Below are 19,039 nucleotides of genomic sequence, written 5' to 3'. Positions count from 1 at the left end.
GCATCCGGCAGGTGGCGCTAATTACTATTCCCCCTCCAGGCTGCCATGGCTAGTAGGGAAAGATGTAACTCTGGTGCAGTTTTGTCGCCACCTGCCGGATGCGCCCGGCTAACGGATAAGTACCTGTGATTTTTCAAATCGCAATCGCTCCAGTGGAAGTTGCCCCATCCATTTACACACGCTCCCTAAACGTTGCCCCATCCATTTACAAATGCTCCCTAAACGCTCAAAAAATCGCCCTTGTGGGTTCCAGCCCTTAGTGAGTATGGGTATTAACATTTACTTGTGCACAGTGAAATCTGCTGAGTACATAACTGTAGACCAGGCAAACAATCGTCGATATCTAGAAGACGTCGATCATTTGCCAGATCTATCACAAGCTGCATAGCAATGCGTGCTTCGCATAAGGATCCGTGTCAGTTTCTAATCATAACCGGCCTCTTGGAATTCAATCCACATGACAAGCAATACGGCGCTATTCCTGGAGCACAGAGACACTTCTGCTGCTGGCACGCTGGCTCCTGTAGCATGGAGCAGCAGCGAGTCCCCAGCTGGCAGCGTGCACAGGAGGCAGCGCTGTATTCCCCAGCCGAGGGGAGGGGGATCAGCAGCAGCAGCAGCAGCAGCAGCGATGGTCCTCCCCTCCCCATGCAGCCGGAGTGCTCTGGAGGCAGCAGCAGCTGCAGGAGCAGCACAGCCGGGACAGCAGGACAGCGAGCTGATGCTGAGGAGCTCTCCAGCAGGTACGTCCTGACCTTATCTATAGCAGTGACTGCTGCTGCCACCTGTGCCAACTTTTCCCTCCACTGATCATCACCAGCAGCAGCTTATACTAACTACTGGCAGCTCTGCTAACTACTGACTGACTGGCTGCTGCTCCAATAGGCAGCCATCCACTTTTTACCTCCATATGAGACACTTTTATTCTCTCTGTAGCTTCATAGTCTTGTATATACAGTACAGTGCATTGCCCTTCAGACTTCTATGCTAATCCTAAAATATACCATGCCCTGCTTTTAATAGATTAGAGGTTTGATTCCATTAAAATACTGTACCAATTATTATTATTATTTATTTATTTTTTTAATGGACGGCCTTTTTATGTTGTTATTTTTTTACCCCCTCCAAAAATAAAAAATGGAACATATATGGGATATTTCTGATTTATTTATGAATGGTGTTGGGAGTGGCGGGCGACTGATATCGTTTTACTGCATCAAGTGGTACAAAGCTAGCTGTGTTTTGTTTTTTGTCTATAACTATTATTATTATTATTCCAGTCATTATGTATTGATTATGGTAGTGACATCTTCCTCAGCACTTTACATAGAGTATATAGTCATGTCACTGACTGTCCTCAGAGGAGCTCGCAATCTAACCCTATTTCTGCTGAAATAAGATTGATATCAATTAGTAAAACAATTGGATTTTCGATAAGGGACATATCGATATGCTCAATCATCACATAGTGTATGAGTAAACCTTTGTTAGAGGGTGTGCTATATGCTTATATATCATTTATTATCATTGTTGCCCTTGTTCTGTGCATGTTGCTTGTTTGCAAAATATGTATTATTTTGTAGATGTCGGTGCTGTTTAAGTTACTTTCGTTGCATACACACATCCAATTTTGATTGGGCAATCACTGATCATTTATACTACCTCCATGTAGCATGAGGACCAACAGATTTTGAATATTATGAACAGACTGTGTAGGTAGGAACTCATAAAACACAGAAGTGGTAACATTGGCATATCATTGACCAATCAAAATTGGATGTGTGTACCAGGCTTAACAATAGTAGTAAAAAATCTTTGGCAGCCAATTAGATCTCGGTGAGAGATGAATGACATTTGTTGATTGGGTAAGATGGGTTAATGCAATCTGGGATTGTACACACTTGAGATTGTAAAATGCAATCACAATCGCCTAGCGATTTGCAATTTTGCAGTGCAATTTTGGGGTGATTGCACTTTGCTTTTATTGTTCAGGGAACGAGAGTCGAATCGCTATTGCTCAGAAAATGCTGCATGTGTCGTGTTTGTGACTTTATACAAATTGCAATGATGATGCAGTGTGAATGCTCCCAATGGAAAAGTTCTCCTGTGTGAACCAGCTCTTAAAGGGAAGGTCCGAGGAATTTAAAAATAAAAAACATCCACTTACCTGGGGCTTCTTGGCCCCTGGCATCCGTCCTGTGCCCTCGCCGCAGCTCTGGTGGCTCCCAGTCCCCTCCGGTGGAGAAGCCGATCTCGCCAGGTTGGCTACCTCTGCGCTCTAGCGTGCGGCTTACTGGTCGCGCTGACGTCATCTGGACTGTACAATGCATGCGCAGTAGTTCTGCACTGTACAATCCAGATGACGTCAGCGCGACTCTGAGAGCCGCTTGCGCAGGTGCAGTAGGAACCCTGTGCCAGAGGGGACCCACGACCACCAGCGGTGAGCGGAGCTGCGGCGAGGACAAGAAACGGCTGGTAGGCTCTGGAGGAAGCCGCAGGTAAGTGGATTTTTTTTATTTTTGAATTGCTTGGATGTGTCCTTTAACCACTTAATGACATGCTGACTTATAAAAATGTCCTGCTAGAGCCTCTTAATGGCTCCAGGACGTTTTTATAAGTCAGACAGTGCTGCTGCCGCTGTGCGCATGCACGTGCGCACGCGTGTACGTGCACGCTCCCGCGGGTGCACGTGCATGTGCACGTGAAAATTGTGAAAAAAACCCACCCAAAAAAATTACACCTTTATTTTCCAATAATATATTGTCACCATACTCTGTACTAGGGACATAATTAAAATCCTGTGATAACCAGGACAAATGGGCAGATAAAATGTGTGGGTTTTATGTACAGTAGCAGTGTTTATATTAAAACCATAGGGGATGAAATTGGAGAAATAGTGTATTTTTTTTTCATTTTTTCCTTGTCTTTCCCTTTAAAATGCATAGAAAATAAAGTAATTACTGAAAACAAATATCAACCCCAAAAAGCCCAATTTGTGGGGAAAAAAACCAAGATATAGATCATTTCATTGTGATTAGTAGTGATTAAGCTATTGGCAAATGAAAGGGATGAGCACTGAAAGGTAAAAATCACTCTTGTCCATTAGGGTAAAAACTGCCTTGGGGTGAAGTGGTTAAGCAAACATCCAATTTTGATTGGTCAATCACTGACCAATGTTACCACTTCCATGTAGTATGAAAGCTTACCTACACAATCTGTTCCTAGCATTAAGATTCTGTTGGCCCTTATACTACATGGAGGTGTTAACATTGGTCAGTGATTGGCCTATCAGATTTGGATTTGAGCATGCACCCTTAAAGTGCCCATTAATGGTACAATTTTTTTCACCAAATGCGATCTTTCGATGTGATTTTTACAATCGAAAATAATCGGAAGGTAATTATCAATTGTTTACATTTACTGAACAATTCTTTCTTCAAATTCGATCATAAAATCCAATTTTCTGATCGATTTTATCCTATTTATTAATCGACCAAAGAATCGTTCCTTATCGATTGCCTTCATAAACGGCACATTTTTTATACAATTTGATATTTAAAATCAGATTGAAAGATCGCATTGGGTGAAAAAAATTGTACTGTTAAAGGACCAGTATCGCAAAAAAAGCAGGCAGTTAACATCTGCCAGAAATGACAGTCCATCTCTTCATGGGGGATTCTCTGGGTTTTCTTTGTTTTCAACAGCATTTCCTGAACAGCAGTTGCAAAGTCTAACTGACAAAATAGTGTGCAAGTGAGTAGGGAGGCTGGCTACTATTCTGCCAGTTAAACTGCTCTTCAGGAAATGCTGTTGAAAACAAAAAAAAAAACCTGAGAATCCCCCATGAGGAGATGGACTGGCCCAAAACCTGTCGGTTCTGGCAGAATTTAACTGCCTGCTTTTTTCCTTTAATGGGCACCTTAACTCTTTTGCCTATCTCCTTATCTCTCTCTTGTATCCCCCGCCAGTAGCCTGTGAGGTACGTAGATGTGTTTCTGGAGAGGAGCGATGTCATGCCGGTATAAATGGCAGAAATCGTTACGTCATTCTTCACTAGAGCAGAGATGTTCTATGACACATACCTGACACTCTCTGGGGAATCCCAGGGCCTCTACACATTATTAATAGGAGCTGCCTCTGTGGACATGGGAGCTGTGCTGAGACGTTCGGAGCACCTGTTTGCTACAGAGGCTGGAAAAGAGGTTTCTTTAGGGGCCCATACACTGGTCGATTTCAGCGTTCGATTAATCAATTTAATCGAATCAATCGATCGCAAATCAATGCACGATCGAACGGGCTACCGATTTTGATCAACTTGATTCTTGTCAAATTCAACCTGACAGGCATCTGACAGAGATCTATCTGATGGTCGAATCTGCTGCAAATCTGTCAGTGAATGGCCACCTTAAAGCTTCTTTCCCACTAAGACGTTGCGTTACATGCTACGTTAAGGTCGCATAACGTGAACCTAACGCAATTCATAGTGGGCTAGAAGCTGGACGTCCGATCAGGCCGCGTTAAGCGGCTCTTCATGCCTCCTGTGATGCCGTGATGCGTACTCTTGGACGCATGCGGCATCACGTGGTCCCACCGGCCAATCGCCGCACAGAGTGGCGCTCCAGGAAGTAAACACTGCACGTCACACCGTGCAGTGAATATTAATTAGCCATGTGCCTGGCCGAGGAGGAGGAAGGGAGATCTCCTCCTCCAACATCACTGAGCATGTGCGCACAGTCTAACGCGGCTTAGCCGCTTATAACGCACAGCATGCAGCACTTTGTTTTTAGCTGCTGCGTTACAATGTAACGCAACGTGGGCACTGTGAACAGCCCGTTGATCTTTCATTGCTGTGCGGTGGGCTGCGTTACAGGCTGCACTAACGTGCGCCTGTAACGTCCCACTGTGAAAGTAGCCTAATGTGTTGCGTTTACTTTAACCAAAAGGCACTTGTGTCGGCTGGATTGGGCATTGTGGGTACTTTTGTGTTTTGGAATATCATAATAACTAGCTCAGCATATTTGAAACACTGTGAACGTTGCTAATCGGTGAACTTAGAACATACATCATCTTTAAAGTGGACCTGAACTCTTGCACAGGACACAAGGAAAGCAGATGAATCCACCTTGTATGTAATTAGAGAGTTTAGACTGTCTAATTCCTTCTCATCTGTGACTAATCACCACTATAATTCAATCTCTCAGCTGTCAGCTCAGGAATCTCGGCAGTCCTCAGCAGAGCAACTAATATGTAAACACAGGGTGTTAACCCTTTGTCTGCTTCCATGAAAGCTGCAACAAATAAATGTTTTTTTTTTCTGTAAAGGTTATTATGCTTTTGCTTAACTTTTAGAGCAAAGAGGAAGTTCTTAGTTTAGGTCCCCTTTAAGAAACTATTTACTGTAACTAATTATCAAGAACATTGGTCCCCCTATACATGAAAGCACACTTGAAGTGAGAGGGATATGGAGGCTGCCATAATTATTTCCTTTTATACAATGCGGGTTGCCTGACTGTCCTGTTGATCCTCTTCCTCTAGTACTTTTTAGCCATTGCCCCTAAACAAGCATGCAGATCCGATTTTTCTGGCTGAAGTCTGACCCGATTAGCTGCATGCTTGTTTCTGGTGTGACACTTCTGCAGCCAAAGAGATCAGCAGGCCTGCCAGGCAACTAGTATTGTTTAAAATTCAATAAATACATCAACCTCTATATCGCTCCCACTTCAAGTTCATTTTAAAGTGGACCTGAACTCTTGCAAAGGACAGAAGGAAAACAGAGAAATGCACTCTGTATGTATTTAGAGAGTTTAGCCTGTCTAACTTCCTCACATCTGTGTCTAATCACAAGTTGTAATTTGATCTCTCCCCTGTGTCACATGACTGCCATGACAGATTAGGCCATTGAAAGCACAGGATGTTAACAATATGCCTGCTTCCATGAAAACAGGAAGTAGAAACATAGCAGATTTATTGCAGGATTAGCTGTAACAAAAAAATGTTTTTCTTTAAGGCCTCATTCACAGTGGGACGTTGCGTTGTAAAGCGACGTTAAAGTCTCAACGCAGCATTACAACACAACGCAAAAAAAGGTGGTAACGCACATTAATTCTGCCTCTACCGTCGCATACAGTAGGTCCTGGAAAGTATACAGGCAATGAAAAGTATGCTTTCCTATACCTGGTAACATGTGTGTTTAGAGGTAGCGCACTGCAGCAGAGAGTTACCATAACTCTACACGTTACAATGCGACGCTAACGTCGTACTGCGAACGTCCCATAGAATTATCATTGCAGCGCTGTAAGCTGCGTTATAAGACTTTATGGAGCTGCTTATCTTTTAACCTTTTAACGACCGCTTCATGCCAATTGGCGTGGACACGGCGGCAGCCCTAGGACCGCCTAACACCGATCGCTAACACCGCTCAGCGGATCGTTCAGAAACAGCCTTATCAGTCTGCTGATAGACTGTACACATGCAGTACTGTCAGGAGAACACCCGCCCAGCTGGAGGGTCTGACGAACCCTTCGTTCTCTGTAGTAGTGTGTGTGTACGCACCCTTAAAGCTGCAATGGCCTAATTTGTGAAAAATAGCCTGGTCATGGGGGTGGGGGGTGGGGGGTGATGGGGGGGGGGGGGGTTGGGGATAAAGCCTGTGGCTAAAGCAGAGAGGAAGTTCTGAGTTTAGGTCCGCTTTAAACTCTTTTAGGTGATGTGGGAGTGATGTGATCTGTATAGAGCCATCAGCCTGCGGACACCGGTCCCGCAATTCCTCAGTGACCTCCTGCTGCTCTGTGACAGCTGAGTGTTGTTCTCCCCTGGATGTGTACATACGGGTGCGGGTACGTTATATCTATGCTTGTATAATAACAGTGCTGATGGATGGTGGATCACCATATGTTGCGGCAGAGCCAGGCAACTGAGCAAAATGCTGACGGTGATTCAGTGCTGCCGCTTTCTGCTATAGAGAGAGAGAGGAGAGAGTGGGCTGTAAAGTTCTGAGTGTGCATTTTCCTCTTTATGGAGAATCGCAGAGCCCGGCTGCATTTCTGTCTAGACCATAAAAAGTCCTAAAAAACTACCTTAGGGTTTCATGTGTGATAGGCTTACATAATATAGTTATGCTTGCTTGCTTACCATCGTCGAAGAATCATAGGCTATTAACCCTTTCCAGTAAAAGTATAAGGGCAGTTAAGATCCACAGTGGCTCCATATGTCTTGTCCCAGCTTATATTTAAGGACAACTGCAACGAGAGGGATATATATTTATTTCCTTTTAAACAATTCTAGTTGCCTGGCAGCCCTGCTGATCTATTTGGCTGCAGTAGTCTGAATCACCCCAGTGACAAGCATGCAGCTAATCTTGTCAGATCTGATAATAATGTCAGAAACACCTGATCTGCTGCATGCTTGTTCAGGGTCTACGGCTAAAAGTATTAGAGGCAGAGGATCAGCAGGATAGCCAGGCAACTAGTATAGCTTAAAAGGAAATAAATATGGCAGCCTCCATAAACCTCTTGTTACAGTTGTGCTTTAAAGGGAAGGTCAGAGCTAATTAAAAAAAAAGATTTACTTACCCAGGGCTTCCTCCAGCCCCTGGAAGCTGTCCTGTGCCCTCGCCGCAGCTCCGGTGGCTCCCGATCCCCTCCGGTGCAGATGCCGACCTCGCCAGGTTGATGTCTACTGCGCCAGCCTCTCTGGGTCGCGCTGACGTAGTCTGGAGTGTACTGCGCAGGCGATGGAGTTCTGTACCTGCGCAGAACACTCCAGACTACGTTAGCACGACCGAAAGTGGCTGCCGCGCAGTAGATGCGTGTCTGCATCTGCACTGTAAGGGAACGGGAGCCAGCGGCTGGAAGCGGAGCTGCGGCGAGGGACCATTTGCCTGGCATACCATTTGCCTGGCAGCCCTGCTGATCTATCTGGCTGCAGTAGTGTCTGAATAACACCAGGAACAAGCATGCAGCTAAACTTGTCAGACGTGACAATATTGTCAGAAACACCTGATCTGCTGCATGCATGTTCAGGGTCTATGGCTGAGAGTATTAGAGGTAGAGGATGAGCAGGGCTGCCAAGCAACTGGTATCAGGGCCGGATTTACCATAAGGCACTGTAGGCACGTGCCTACAGGCGCCTGATGATGGAAAGGCGGCGCTCTTCCCTCCTCGAGTGGCTCCCTCCCTCCTTCCTCTATCCCTATACAGAATCCTGAGCAGAGTGTAAATGAGAGATTACTCATATGGCTCTCTGCATTTCACTGGGGCACCTCCAGCTACTTAATATTGAAGGTACTTCTGGCTAATACTAAGGGGCACCTGTAGCTACCTACACGGGGCAGGGAAAGTAGAGGAGAGGTTACAGCGGGGCCAGCCATCACACCTGTGGTGCGGTTCGCCAGGGGTTTGTAGGTCCATGGAGGGCGAAGTCTAAGGCGCCAGGACATCTGTGCCTATAGGCTCCTGTGATCTAAATGCGGGCTTAACTGGTATAGCTTAAAAGGAGATAAATATGGCAGCCTCCATAGCCCTCTCACTTGTCCTTTAAAGAATACATGCGATTTGCATTGGGGTAAATATTTCATGTATTAAGTTGTGTGTTTTTATGAAGGGGTCATTTCGGCATCTGATGCTTTGTGTTATGCACAGTATGGTTTTGGTGGGGAATAGTAATTTTGATATTTTGATACTTACCCGCTTGACCAATAAAGAGCTAATATTGTGCTTGAGGGAGAGCCCCCCGGGGCCCCTCTGACTCAAGGGCCGATGCGGTCGCTACCTCTGCAACTCCTATTGCTACGCCACTGAAGCCCACGTTGTCCGCGGTATACTGCGCAGGCGCAGTTGTTCTGCGCAGTACGCCGCGGACAACATGGGCTTGATTGACAACAGCGCTGCACGCAGGCGCTTTCCTTTGCCTGATGACTCCTTTAAAGTGTACCAGAGATTAAGAATACTTACCTTACCGGCCGCTGGAGAGATACATTGAGCAGACTGGCCACGACGGGGGGAAGTTACAGGACCAGGTACCGGAGCTGCAGGCAGTGGAGGGCGGCGTGGGAGCGATCTGTGCGCATGGGGCTGGAGGAAGCCCCAGGTATGTATAAAATGGTAAGTATTCTTAATCTCTGGTTTCCTTTAAGGGCTGGTTCGCACTCGGGCACTTTTCAGCGCTTTACTGATTGCCAGGGACGGATCTAGACCAAGTTGCCCCAAGTTGCGCCTGGGGCAAGGTCAGGTTTTGGCGCCTAAACTGCCATTCCCCATCCAAATTTTGCCGCCTTTTTAAGAATTTAACAAACCGCACCTGGGGCAAGAGACCCGCTTGCCCCCCCCTAGATCCGTCCCTGCTGATTGCTGGCCAGATACCAGATCCAGAAGAAGGCAAAGGGATAGATATTTGTTCCCGACTATAAATGGCAATCAGATGAAACCCCGGGATCAAATTTCTAGCAGCTATTGGAAATGCTGTAGTTGTCTATATTCTCTGAAAACATCTGATCTCTCCTGCTGTAACCGCTAGAAGCAGCTCTGATGGAGAAGTAGACCACATTTTCACAGCATCTTCTTTAGCAGCAGGTTAGACAGTTGTTTTTAGCAATCTCAAGTATTTTGCCATGACCTTAAAGTGAATGACTTTTTATATGATTTTCTATGTGTATTACTTACATATGTATACATGGCAGTCATATTCCCTCTTAGGCCTGGTGCACACCAAAAACCGCTAGCAGATCCGCAAAATGCTAGCAGATTTTGAAACGCTTTTTCTTATTTTTCTGTAGCGTTTCTCCTAGCGTTTTGCGGTTTTGTGTAGCGGTTTTGGTGTAGTAGATTTCATGTATTGTTACAGTAAAGTGGTTACTGAACAGCTACTGTAACAAAAAACGCCTGGCAAACCGCTCTGAAGTGCCGTTTTTCAGAGCGGTTTGCGTTTTTTCCTATACTTAACATTGGAGGCAGAAACGCCTCCGCAATCCAAAATCTGCAGCAGCCCGGGAGTATGCGTTTCTGCAAAACGCCTCCCGCTCTGGTGTGCACTAGCCCATTGAAATACATTACCCAAGCGTTTCCACATCCGCAAACGGATCGAAAAATGCTGCCGAACCGCTCTGGTGTGCACTAGGCCTTAATGTCCTCTTCTCCAGAGCATTTCCTGGTCCCCTTTCCCCTTTATCCGTGTAGTGCTCTCCTCTGCAACATTTACAGCTCCACAATGTACTTTTTTGGAAATAGGAATCCAAAGCTGTTATGAGTATTTTATTGAAGAGATGTTTTATTGATAAGGTGTTAGAACATCTCCTGGGGAAAATTCTAAAGAGAAAAGTTATTTGAATCTCGAGCCTAATATACAAGTTAAAGCAAACCTAAACTAAACTCAAGAGATGATTAAAGGGGCACTATGGCAAAAATTTAAAATATGTGCAAACATATACAAATAAGAAGTACATTTTTTCCAGAGTAAAATGAGCCATACATTACTGCTCTCCTATGTTGCAGTCACTTACAGTAGGTAGCAGAAATCTGACAGAAGCAACAGGTTTTGGACTAGTCCATCTCTTCATTGAGGATTCTCAGCAAGGCTTTTATTCTTTATAAAGACATTCCCTAAAAAAGCATTTACACAATGATGCTGGCCAACTTCCCTGTTCATTTTTTGGCAGTTGGACAGAGCAACTGCCATTCACTAAATGCTTTTGAAAATAAATAAATCCCAGAGAATCCCCCCATGAAGAGATGGACTAGTCCAAAACCTGTCGCTTCTGTCAGATTTCTACTACCTACTGTAAGTGACAGCAACATAGAAGAAAAGTAATTTTACGGCTCATTTTACTTTGGAATAAACGTACTTCTTATTTGTCTATGTTTGCACATATTTAACCTCCTGAGCGATAATCCCGAGCTGAGCTCGGGGTATGTCGCGCAGGAGGAGTTCTCAGGCCCTGGTGGGCCGATTTGCATAATTTTTTTTGTTACACGCAGCTAGCACTTTGCTAGCTGCGTGTAACTTCCGATCGCCGCCGATCCGCCGCTACCCGCCGTGCCGCGCAGCCCCCCCCCCCAGACCCCTTGCGCAGCCTGGCCAATCAGTGCCAGGCAGCGCTGAGGGGCGGATCGTGACTCCCTCTGACGTCACGACGTCCATGACGTCGGTGACGTCATCCCGCCCCGTCACCATGGCGACCGGGGAAGCCCAGCAGGAAATCCCGTTCTGAACGGGATTTCCTGCTTACTCTGATCGCCGAAGGCGATCGGAGTGGGTGGGGGGATGCCGCTGCGCAGCGGCTATCATGTAGCGAGCCCAGGGCTCGCTACATGATTTAAAAAATAATTTTTTTTTTAAAAAGTGCTGCGCCCCCTCCTGGGCGATATAATTGTATCGCCCAGAGGGTTAAAATGTTATAATTTTTCACCATAGTGCCCCTTTAATTGTATATTTAGTAGCAGTGATATATAGATTATTTCTGGAGTATCATATTGTTATTTTCACTTTCAGGGCTTAAAGGACCACTGTCGCGAAAATCTTAAAATTTAAAATATATGTAAACATATACAGATAAGAAGTATGTTTCTTTCAGAGTAAAATGAGACATAAATTACTTTCCCTCCTATGTTGCTGTCACTTACAGTCAGTAGTAGAAATCTGACAGAACCAACAGGTTTTGGACTACCCCATCTCCTCCTGAGGGATTCTCAGGGTTTTCTTTATTTTCAAAAGCACTTAGTGAATGGCAGTTGCTCCGTCAAACTGCCAAAAAAGTGTGCTGCAAGCACGTAGGCTGGCCACCATATTTGTATAAATCTTTTTCAAGAAGTGTCTTTATAAAGAAAAAAAGGCCATGATGAGAATCCCCCATGGAGAGATGGACTAGCCCAAAACCGGTCAATAATGTCAGATTTCTACTATCTACTGTAAGAGACAGCAACGTAGGAGAAAAGTCATGTATGGCTCATTTGACTGAAAGAAACATGCTTCTTATTTGTATGTGTTTACATATATTTTAAATTTTAAGTTTCTTGCGACAGTCGTCCATTAATACTGATCTCTGAAGTGTGCACAGAAAACAGCCAAGTCACATATGTGGTTCATTCAGCCCCCTACAAAAAGAAATAATTCAGTTCTAAGTTCAGGTCCGCTTCAAAGGGAACCTGAACTCAGTAAAATTATATCAAAATAAACACATGATGTACCTGCAAATAAATATTAATTATTTACCTCGCTGTCAATTCCCCTCAGAAGCTCACCATTTGCTTCTATCAATGATTCCTTCAAGTTAAATATATCTGTTGCTGTCAGTTATAACTGAAAGGACAACTGATATGCAAGGTAATATCCATGTTGACCTATGGCTCAAGTGGACGATATTACAGTTTAACAGTGTGCTGACCCAGAAGATTGAGAATTCCATTGATCACAGTGGACAAACAGGACGCAGGAGAGGAGAAAGAGCTTGAAGAATAGACTACACGGGAGGTAAGTATGACCTGTGTATGTTTATTTTGACTTAAAATTTTCAGTTCAGGTTTTCTTTAAAGAGAAACTGTTGGGAAAATGTTAAAATACACATACAAATAAGTAGTACGTTTCTTCCTGAGTAAAATGAGCCATAAATTACTTCTCTCCTATGTTGCTGTCACTTACAGTAGGTAGTAGAAATCTGACAGAACCGACAGATTTTGGGCTAGTCCATCTCTCCATAGGGGATTCTCAGCATGACCTTTATCCTTTATAAAGACACTCCCTGAAAAAAGATTTATACAAAGATGAAGGCCAGCCTCCCTGCTCACCATACAATTTTTTTGTCAGTTGGACGGAGCAACTGCCATTCACTAAGTGCATTTTGAAAATAAAGAAATCTCTGTGAACACCCCATGATGAGATGGGCTAGTCCAAAACCTGTCGGTTCTGTCAGATTTCTATTACCTACTGTAAGTGACAGCAACATAGGAGAAAAGTAATGTATGGCTCATTTTACTCTGGAAGTAATGTACTTCCTAATTGTATATGTTTACATATATTTTAAATTTTAAGATTTTCGCAACAGAGGTCCTTTAAATGAGGACCTAGGTGTCTGTGAATGAAATTGTCAAAAGTCCAAAAATACTCCATCTATAGCCGCCACTGCCTAACTAACTACTAATCTGTTTAGTGAAACAAGTGGTGTTGTTTGACAGCTTCTGTCTTTCATGAGTCCACACTGGCCATTGCTTATGATATCACTTTGTAACATGGCATACGGTATACCCCTCTATATGGCTCCTTAGCATTCCCTCAAATGTCTTTCCTATAATAGACGTATAACTTATATGTCCGTAGTCACTGCCTGCAGATCTTGATCGCTTTTTAAATAGTGGTGCTGCATTCACTTTACGCCAGTCCCTTGGCACCGTGCCAGTCTTTAAAGTCTTGAAAGATTATACATAATGGCTTAGAAATGACTCAGCTTAGCTCTATGAGGATTAGCGGGTGTGAGTTATCTGGTCGTCATGCTTTACTTACATTTAGTTTTATCTAAGTGGTTTTCAACTCTTTGCAAGGATAGACACCGCTGCTGTTGCCAAGCTGCATCACTGTCAACATTATGGCGGTTCTCTGCATACTGCATGCTGCCAAGTTCTTTAACCCTTTAGCAGTCAATTTATTTCGAGGCTTGCGTGTGCTACAGGCCAATTTATTTTAGCACATTTTTTGATTTGTTACATTCCCTTTTTTATAATTAGCACTGCTGTAATGTGTATTTATAGCCACTTGACACTAGGGGGCAGTGTGATACAATAACAGAGGACTTCTGCTTTCAGTTTCTATAGCCTCTGCTAGCAGAGGGACATTAAAGCATTCCAAGAATTTACAGCACAAGACGTTCTACCAACTGAGGTCAAAAGCAGTGCACTTATCTCAAATGAGGTAACTCTATTGAAGCTTCTAATGGGTTAAAGAGTCACTGCAGTGACATATAGTAGAATATAGTAAATGATTCAGGAGAACCACTTTTATGTTAATTATCTTAGTTTTAGCATCAGAAACACTTCCTATATTGATCCTCCTCCTCATTGGTTCAGTTGACTCAGACTCTTCATGACCATATGTATCCCGCACATCAGATATCTCTGTCAATCACAGCTTGTTTCAGCTGTTGCATAGACATGTTCATAGCTTCACATATGCTGTCTATCCATCTTAGCCTCTGTCGTCCTCTTCTTCTTTTTCCCTCACTTTTTCCAAGCATCTAAGAATTCTCCAAAGAATCCTGTCCTCTCATTATTTGGCCAAAGGATTTGATTTCTAATAGTACCGTATATACCCGCGCAAGCAAGCCGACCCGCATATAAGCCGGCCCCCCAACTTTTACCTGAAAAAAAAAACAGGGAAAAATGATTGACCCTCATATAAGCCGGGGGTAGGAAATGCTGGCTGCGTGACCCCCCCAGTGTGTCCCAGTATAGCTAGTATAGTGCCCAGTATGGGTAGGAAGTGCCTTAGTATAGCTAGTAAAGTGCCCAGTATAGCTAGTATAGTGCCCAGTATGGGTAGGTAGTGCCCCAGTATAGCTACTATAGTGCCCAGTATAGCTAGTATAGTGCCCCAGTATAGCTAGTATAGTGCCCAGTATGGGTAGGTAGTGCCCCAGTATAGCTAGTATAGTGCCCAGTATAGCTAGTATAGTGCCCCAGTATAGCTAGTATAGTGCCCCAGTATAGCTACTATAGTACCCAGTATAGCTAGTATAGTGTCCCACTATAGCTAGTATAGTGCCCCAGTATAGCTACTATAGTACCCAGTATAGCTAGTATAGTGTCCCACTATAGCTAGTATAGTGCCCCAGTATAGCTAGTATAGTGCCCCAGTATAGCTAGTATAGTGCCAAGTATGGGTAGGTAGTGCCCCAGTATAGCTAGTATAGTGCCCAGTATAGCTAGTATAGTGCCCCAGTATATCTAGTATAGTGCCCCAGTATAGCTAGTATAGTGCCCAAGTATAGCTAGTATAGTGCCCCAGTATAGCTAGTATAGTGCCCAGTATGGGTAGGTAGGGCCCCAGTATAGCTAGTATAGTGGCCAGTATAGCTAGTATAGTGCCCAGTATGGGTAGGTAGTGCCCCAGTATAGGTATGTAGTGCCCAGTATAGCGCCCCAGTATGGGTAGCCCACCCCCGTTACTATGGGAACTGCTCTCTCTCTACGGCTTCCTGCCTCATTATCACAGCAGCCGCCGTGGGGTGCGCTGCTGTGAATTAGTTACGAGCAGGAGAGGGGAATAGAGGAAGCGGCGGCGGCTAAGATAATAGCAGTGGCGGCCGCTGGGGGGACCGTGGACCACATGACTCGCAAGCAAGCTGACCTCCAACTTTTGGCCCACTTTTTGGGGGTCAAAAATTCGGCTTGCTTGCGAGTTTATACGGTAGTATCTTCTAGTGATAGTGAACACTCTGGCTTTATTTTTGCAAGTATTATTTGGTTAGATCTTCTAGCAGTCCAGGGAACTCTTAGTAGCTTTCTCCACACCCACAATTCAAATACATCAATTTTTCTACACATGACCTTATTTATAGTCCAACTTTCACAGCCATATGTTACTACTGGGAAGACCGTGGCTCGCTTCTAACTATTCTGATCTTTTTTGGTAAAGTGACACATCTATACTTTAGTATCTTGTCATAGCTTTCTTTCCAAGCAACAAGCATGTCCTAATCTCATGGCTGCAGTCACCATCTGCAGAGATCTTCAATGCCAGAAAGATTAAATCTGTTACAGCTTCTACTTTTTCTACATGTATTTGCAGATGGTTCATTGGAGCAGATGAGATGACTTTAGTGTTTTATGTTAAGCAGTAGACCAGCTTTGGCACTTTCTTGTTTGACTTTCATGACTAAGCTCTTTAATTCTTCCTGAGCTTTGGCCAACAGAGTGGTATAATTTTTTATTTAATTTTTTTTTAAAACTTATTTTAGTATTTATATTGTGCCGACATATTAGGCAGCGCTGCACAGAGTATATTGTCTTGTCACTAACTGTCCCTCAGAGGGGCTCACCATCTAGTCCCTACCACAGCCATATGTCTATGTATATATCATGTAGTGTATGTATCATAGTCTAGGGCCAATTTTTTTAGGGGGGAAGCCAGTTAACTTATCTGTATGTTTTTGGGACGTGGGAGGAAACCAGAGTTCCCGGAGGAAACCCACACAGACACGGGGAGAACATACAAACTCCTTGCAGATGTTGACTTGGCTGGGATTCGAGCCAGGGACCCAGAGTTGCAAGGCGAGAACGCTAACCACTATGCCACCGCGCTGCCCATCTCAGACATATCATCTGCCTATCTGAGATTGTTAATATTCCTGCCAGCTATTTTAATTCCAGCATGTGACTCATCCAAACCAGCTTTCGGGATTACATATTTGGCTTACAGTCTATAAATGACTGTAAATTGGTTTGTAGCCCTGCCCTCCTAGTGATGTTTAGTCCAGGAATCAGTGATGGCTAACCTTGGCACTCCAGCCATGACAAAACTACAAATCCCATCATGCCTCTGCTTCCCCAAGTTATGCTTAGAGCTGTCAGTATTTTGCAATGCCTCATGGGACTTGTAGTTCCACCACAGCTGGAGTGCCAAGGTTAGCCATCACTGGTCTAGGTCGTTTAGCTATGCGGAATTCTCCTCCTAGAGTATTCTGGGAGACCAGGTATTATTTCTCCACTTATCTCCAGTGCAGAAGCTTCCTCTTGCTTTCTGTCTCCAATGCTGCCCAAGTCCATAGCCGCCGGCCACAATGCAAACGTACACAGAGAGAAATGTGGCTGCTGCACTGCCAGCTTGCAGCAGAGTACCGCAGTCAGGTGTTCGCCTGACCTCCCTGCATTGCAGCATTTGCAAGCTTGCAAATGCGACACCAGTTTAGCCCGCTGCTTCGGTGCCCTAGGCCATGGCCTAGATGGCCTTGTCCTAAATCCGGCACTGAGCTCAACGTGCTCTGGACAAAGCAAAGGACAGATTCAATTCAGCAATAAAAAGTAGAAGATCACTAGATGTCCCCACCTGTGATACATTTCAGAATGTAAATCAGGGTGAGGAAAGCCTGAGGAAAGATTTTACAATAGGCAAACATTGGCTAAATAATGTATAAAGCAATATTGTAAAAAATAAGCAGTTTTATTCATTACTTTATTTTTAGTACAGTTACTATTTAATGAACACACAGATAATAAATGTGGTGACGGTCTTCCCTTCATTGCTTATTTTGGTGAGCCCACTTGCTCAGATCTTTACATATATTTTGGAGTTTTTTTGTTTTATATTAATTTTTTTTACAATCCTCAAATTGTACATTTTTGCCTTTTATCATTTTTTATTTAGATCTTTGCAAAATCTTCACTTAAAGAGAAACCGTAGTGAAAATAACATAATAAATATATATATATATATATATATATATATATATATATATATATATATATATATATATATATATATATATATATATATATATATATTTACAATATTTATTTATAGGTTATTTAGTCAGTGTTTGCCCTTTGTAAAATCTCTATTTTCATTCTGAAATTTATCACAGGTGGTTAGAGATGGCCCAGCCTTGGAGAACTCATGGAGACGCATGTGATCAGTTTGATCAGCTGATAGATTTGTAAGGCTCTGATTTGCTGGTCATGATCATGTGTTAAACCAGGAAGTCATCTCAGCAAATCAGAGACTTACAAATCTGTCAGCTGATCAAACTGATCATGTGCTTCTCCATGAGTTCTCCAAAGCTGGGCCATCTCTAGTGGTGACCTCTTTAGTTCTGCCAGGTGATCTGTACGCAATATGTAAAAGAAAGGAAAAACACAATCGAGAGCCCCCAATAGTGTATTATTGATGATAAAGGAATGCCAAGGTAGCAGCAAATAGAAATATACTCACAAGCAGGGGCGTAGCAATAGGCCCTGCAGCGCCTGCGCCCGCGGGGGGGCCCGGCCCCCCCTGGGGCCCGCTCGGGGTCGTTTTTTGGGGGCTGGAGGGGTGGCAGCATGAGGGGAAAGCCTTGCCCACAGTCGGCGGGGAGAGGGGAAGTTCCCCCCTCTCCCTCACCTCGGGGCTCTCCCCTCTGCGCCCCCCTCCAGCTAGTGAATGTGTGTGGGCAGCGGGCAGCAGCGGCGGCGGGATACATACCTTCTTCCTTGCGTTCCATCGCCGCCTTCTCGCTCTAGCGGCTGACGTCACTTCCGGAAGCGGAAGTGACGTCAGCCGCTAGAGCGAGAAGGCGGCGATGGAACGCAAGGAAGAAGGTATGTATCCCGCCGCCGCTGACGTCACTGCAGGGGGATTTTCAGGTGTCTGCTGCCCACATTACGATTTTCAGGTGTCTGCTGCCCATATTACGATTTTCAGGTCACTGCTACCCACATTGTGATTTTCAGGTGTCTGCTGCCCACATTACGATTTTCTGGTCACTGCTACCCACATTGTGATTTTCAGGTGTCTGCTGCCCACATTATGATTTTCAGGTGTCTGCTGCCCACATTACGAGTTTCTGGTCACTGCTGCCCACATTATGATTTTCAGGTGTCTGCTGCCCACATTACGATTTTCAGGTGTCTGCTGCCCACATTACGATTTTCTGGTGTCTGCTGCCCACATTACGATTTTCAGGTGTCTGCTGCCCACATTACGATTTTCAGGTGTCTGCTGCCCACATTACGATTTTCAGGTGTCTGCTGCCCACTTTATGATTTTCTGGTGTCTGCTGCCCACATTAGGATTTTCTGGCTGCCTACATTGCGATTTTCAGGTGTCTGCTGCCCACATTGCGATTTTCAGGTGTCTGCTGCCCACATTGCGATTTTCAGGTGTCTGCTGCCCACATTGCGATTTTCAGGTGTCTGCTGCCCACATTACGATTTTCAGGTGTCTGCTGCCCACATTACGATTTTCAGGTGTCTGCTGCCCACATTACGATTTTCAGGTGTCTGCTGCCCACATTGCGATTTTCAGGTGCCTGCTGCCCACATTACGATTTTCAGGTGCCTGCTGCCCACATTACGATTTTCAGGTG

General features: G+C 44.4%; 1 protein-coding gene across 1 annotated transcript in view; it reads left to right on the top strand.

The window, feature by feature from the left end:
- Positions 1 to 703: 703 nt before the first annotated feature.
- KCNS3 (potassium voltage-gated channel modifier subfamily S member 3) overlaps positions 704 to 19,039 on the top strand; it is a 152,203-nt gene continuing 133,867 nt past the window's right edge. The window contains exon 1 of the mRNA XM_068279080.1: positions 704 to 743. The gene's annotated coding sequence lies outside the window, so the exon portion shown is untranslated. The remainder of the gene's footprint in view (positions 744 to 19,039) is intronic.

The sequence above is a fragment of the Hyperolius riggenbachi genome, chromosome 4 (genome assembly GCF_040937935.1).
Source record: "Hyperolius riggenbachi isolate aHypRig1 chromosome 4, aHypRig1.pri, whole genome shotgun sequence".
NCBI lineage: Eukaryota > Metazoa > Chordata > Amphibia > Anura > Hyperoliidae > Hyperolius > Hyperolius riggenbachi.
Note: the sequence above shows the minus strand (reverse complement) of the source record. Positions and strands in the feature narration are given on the sequence as shown.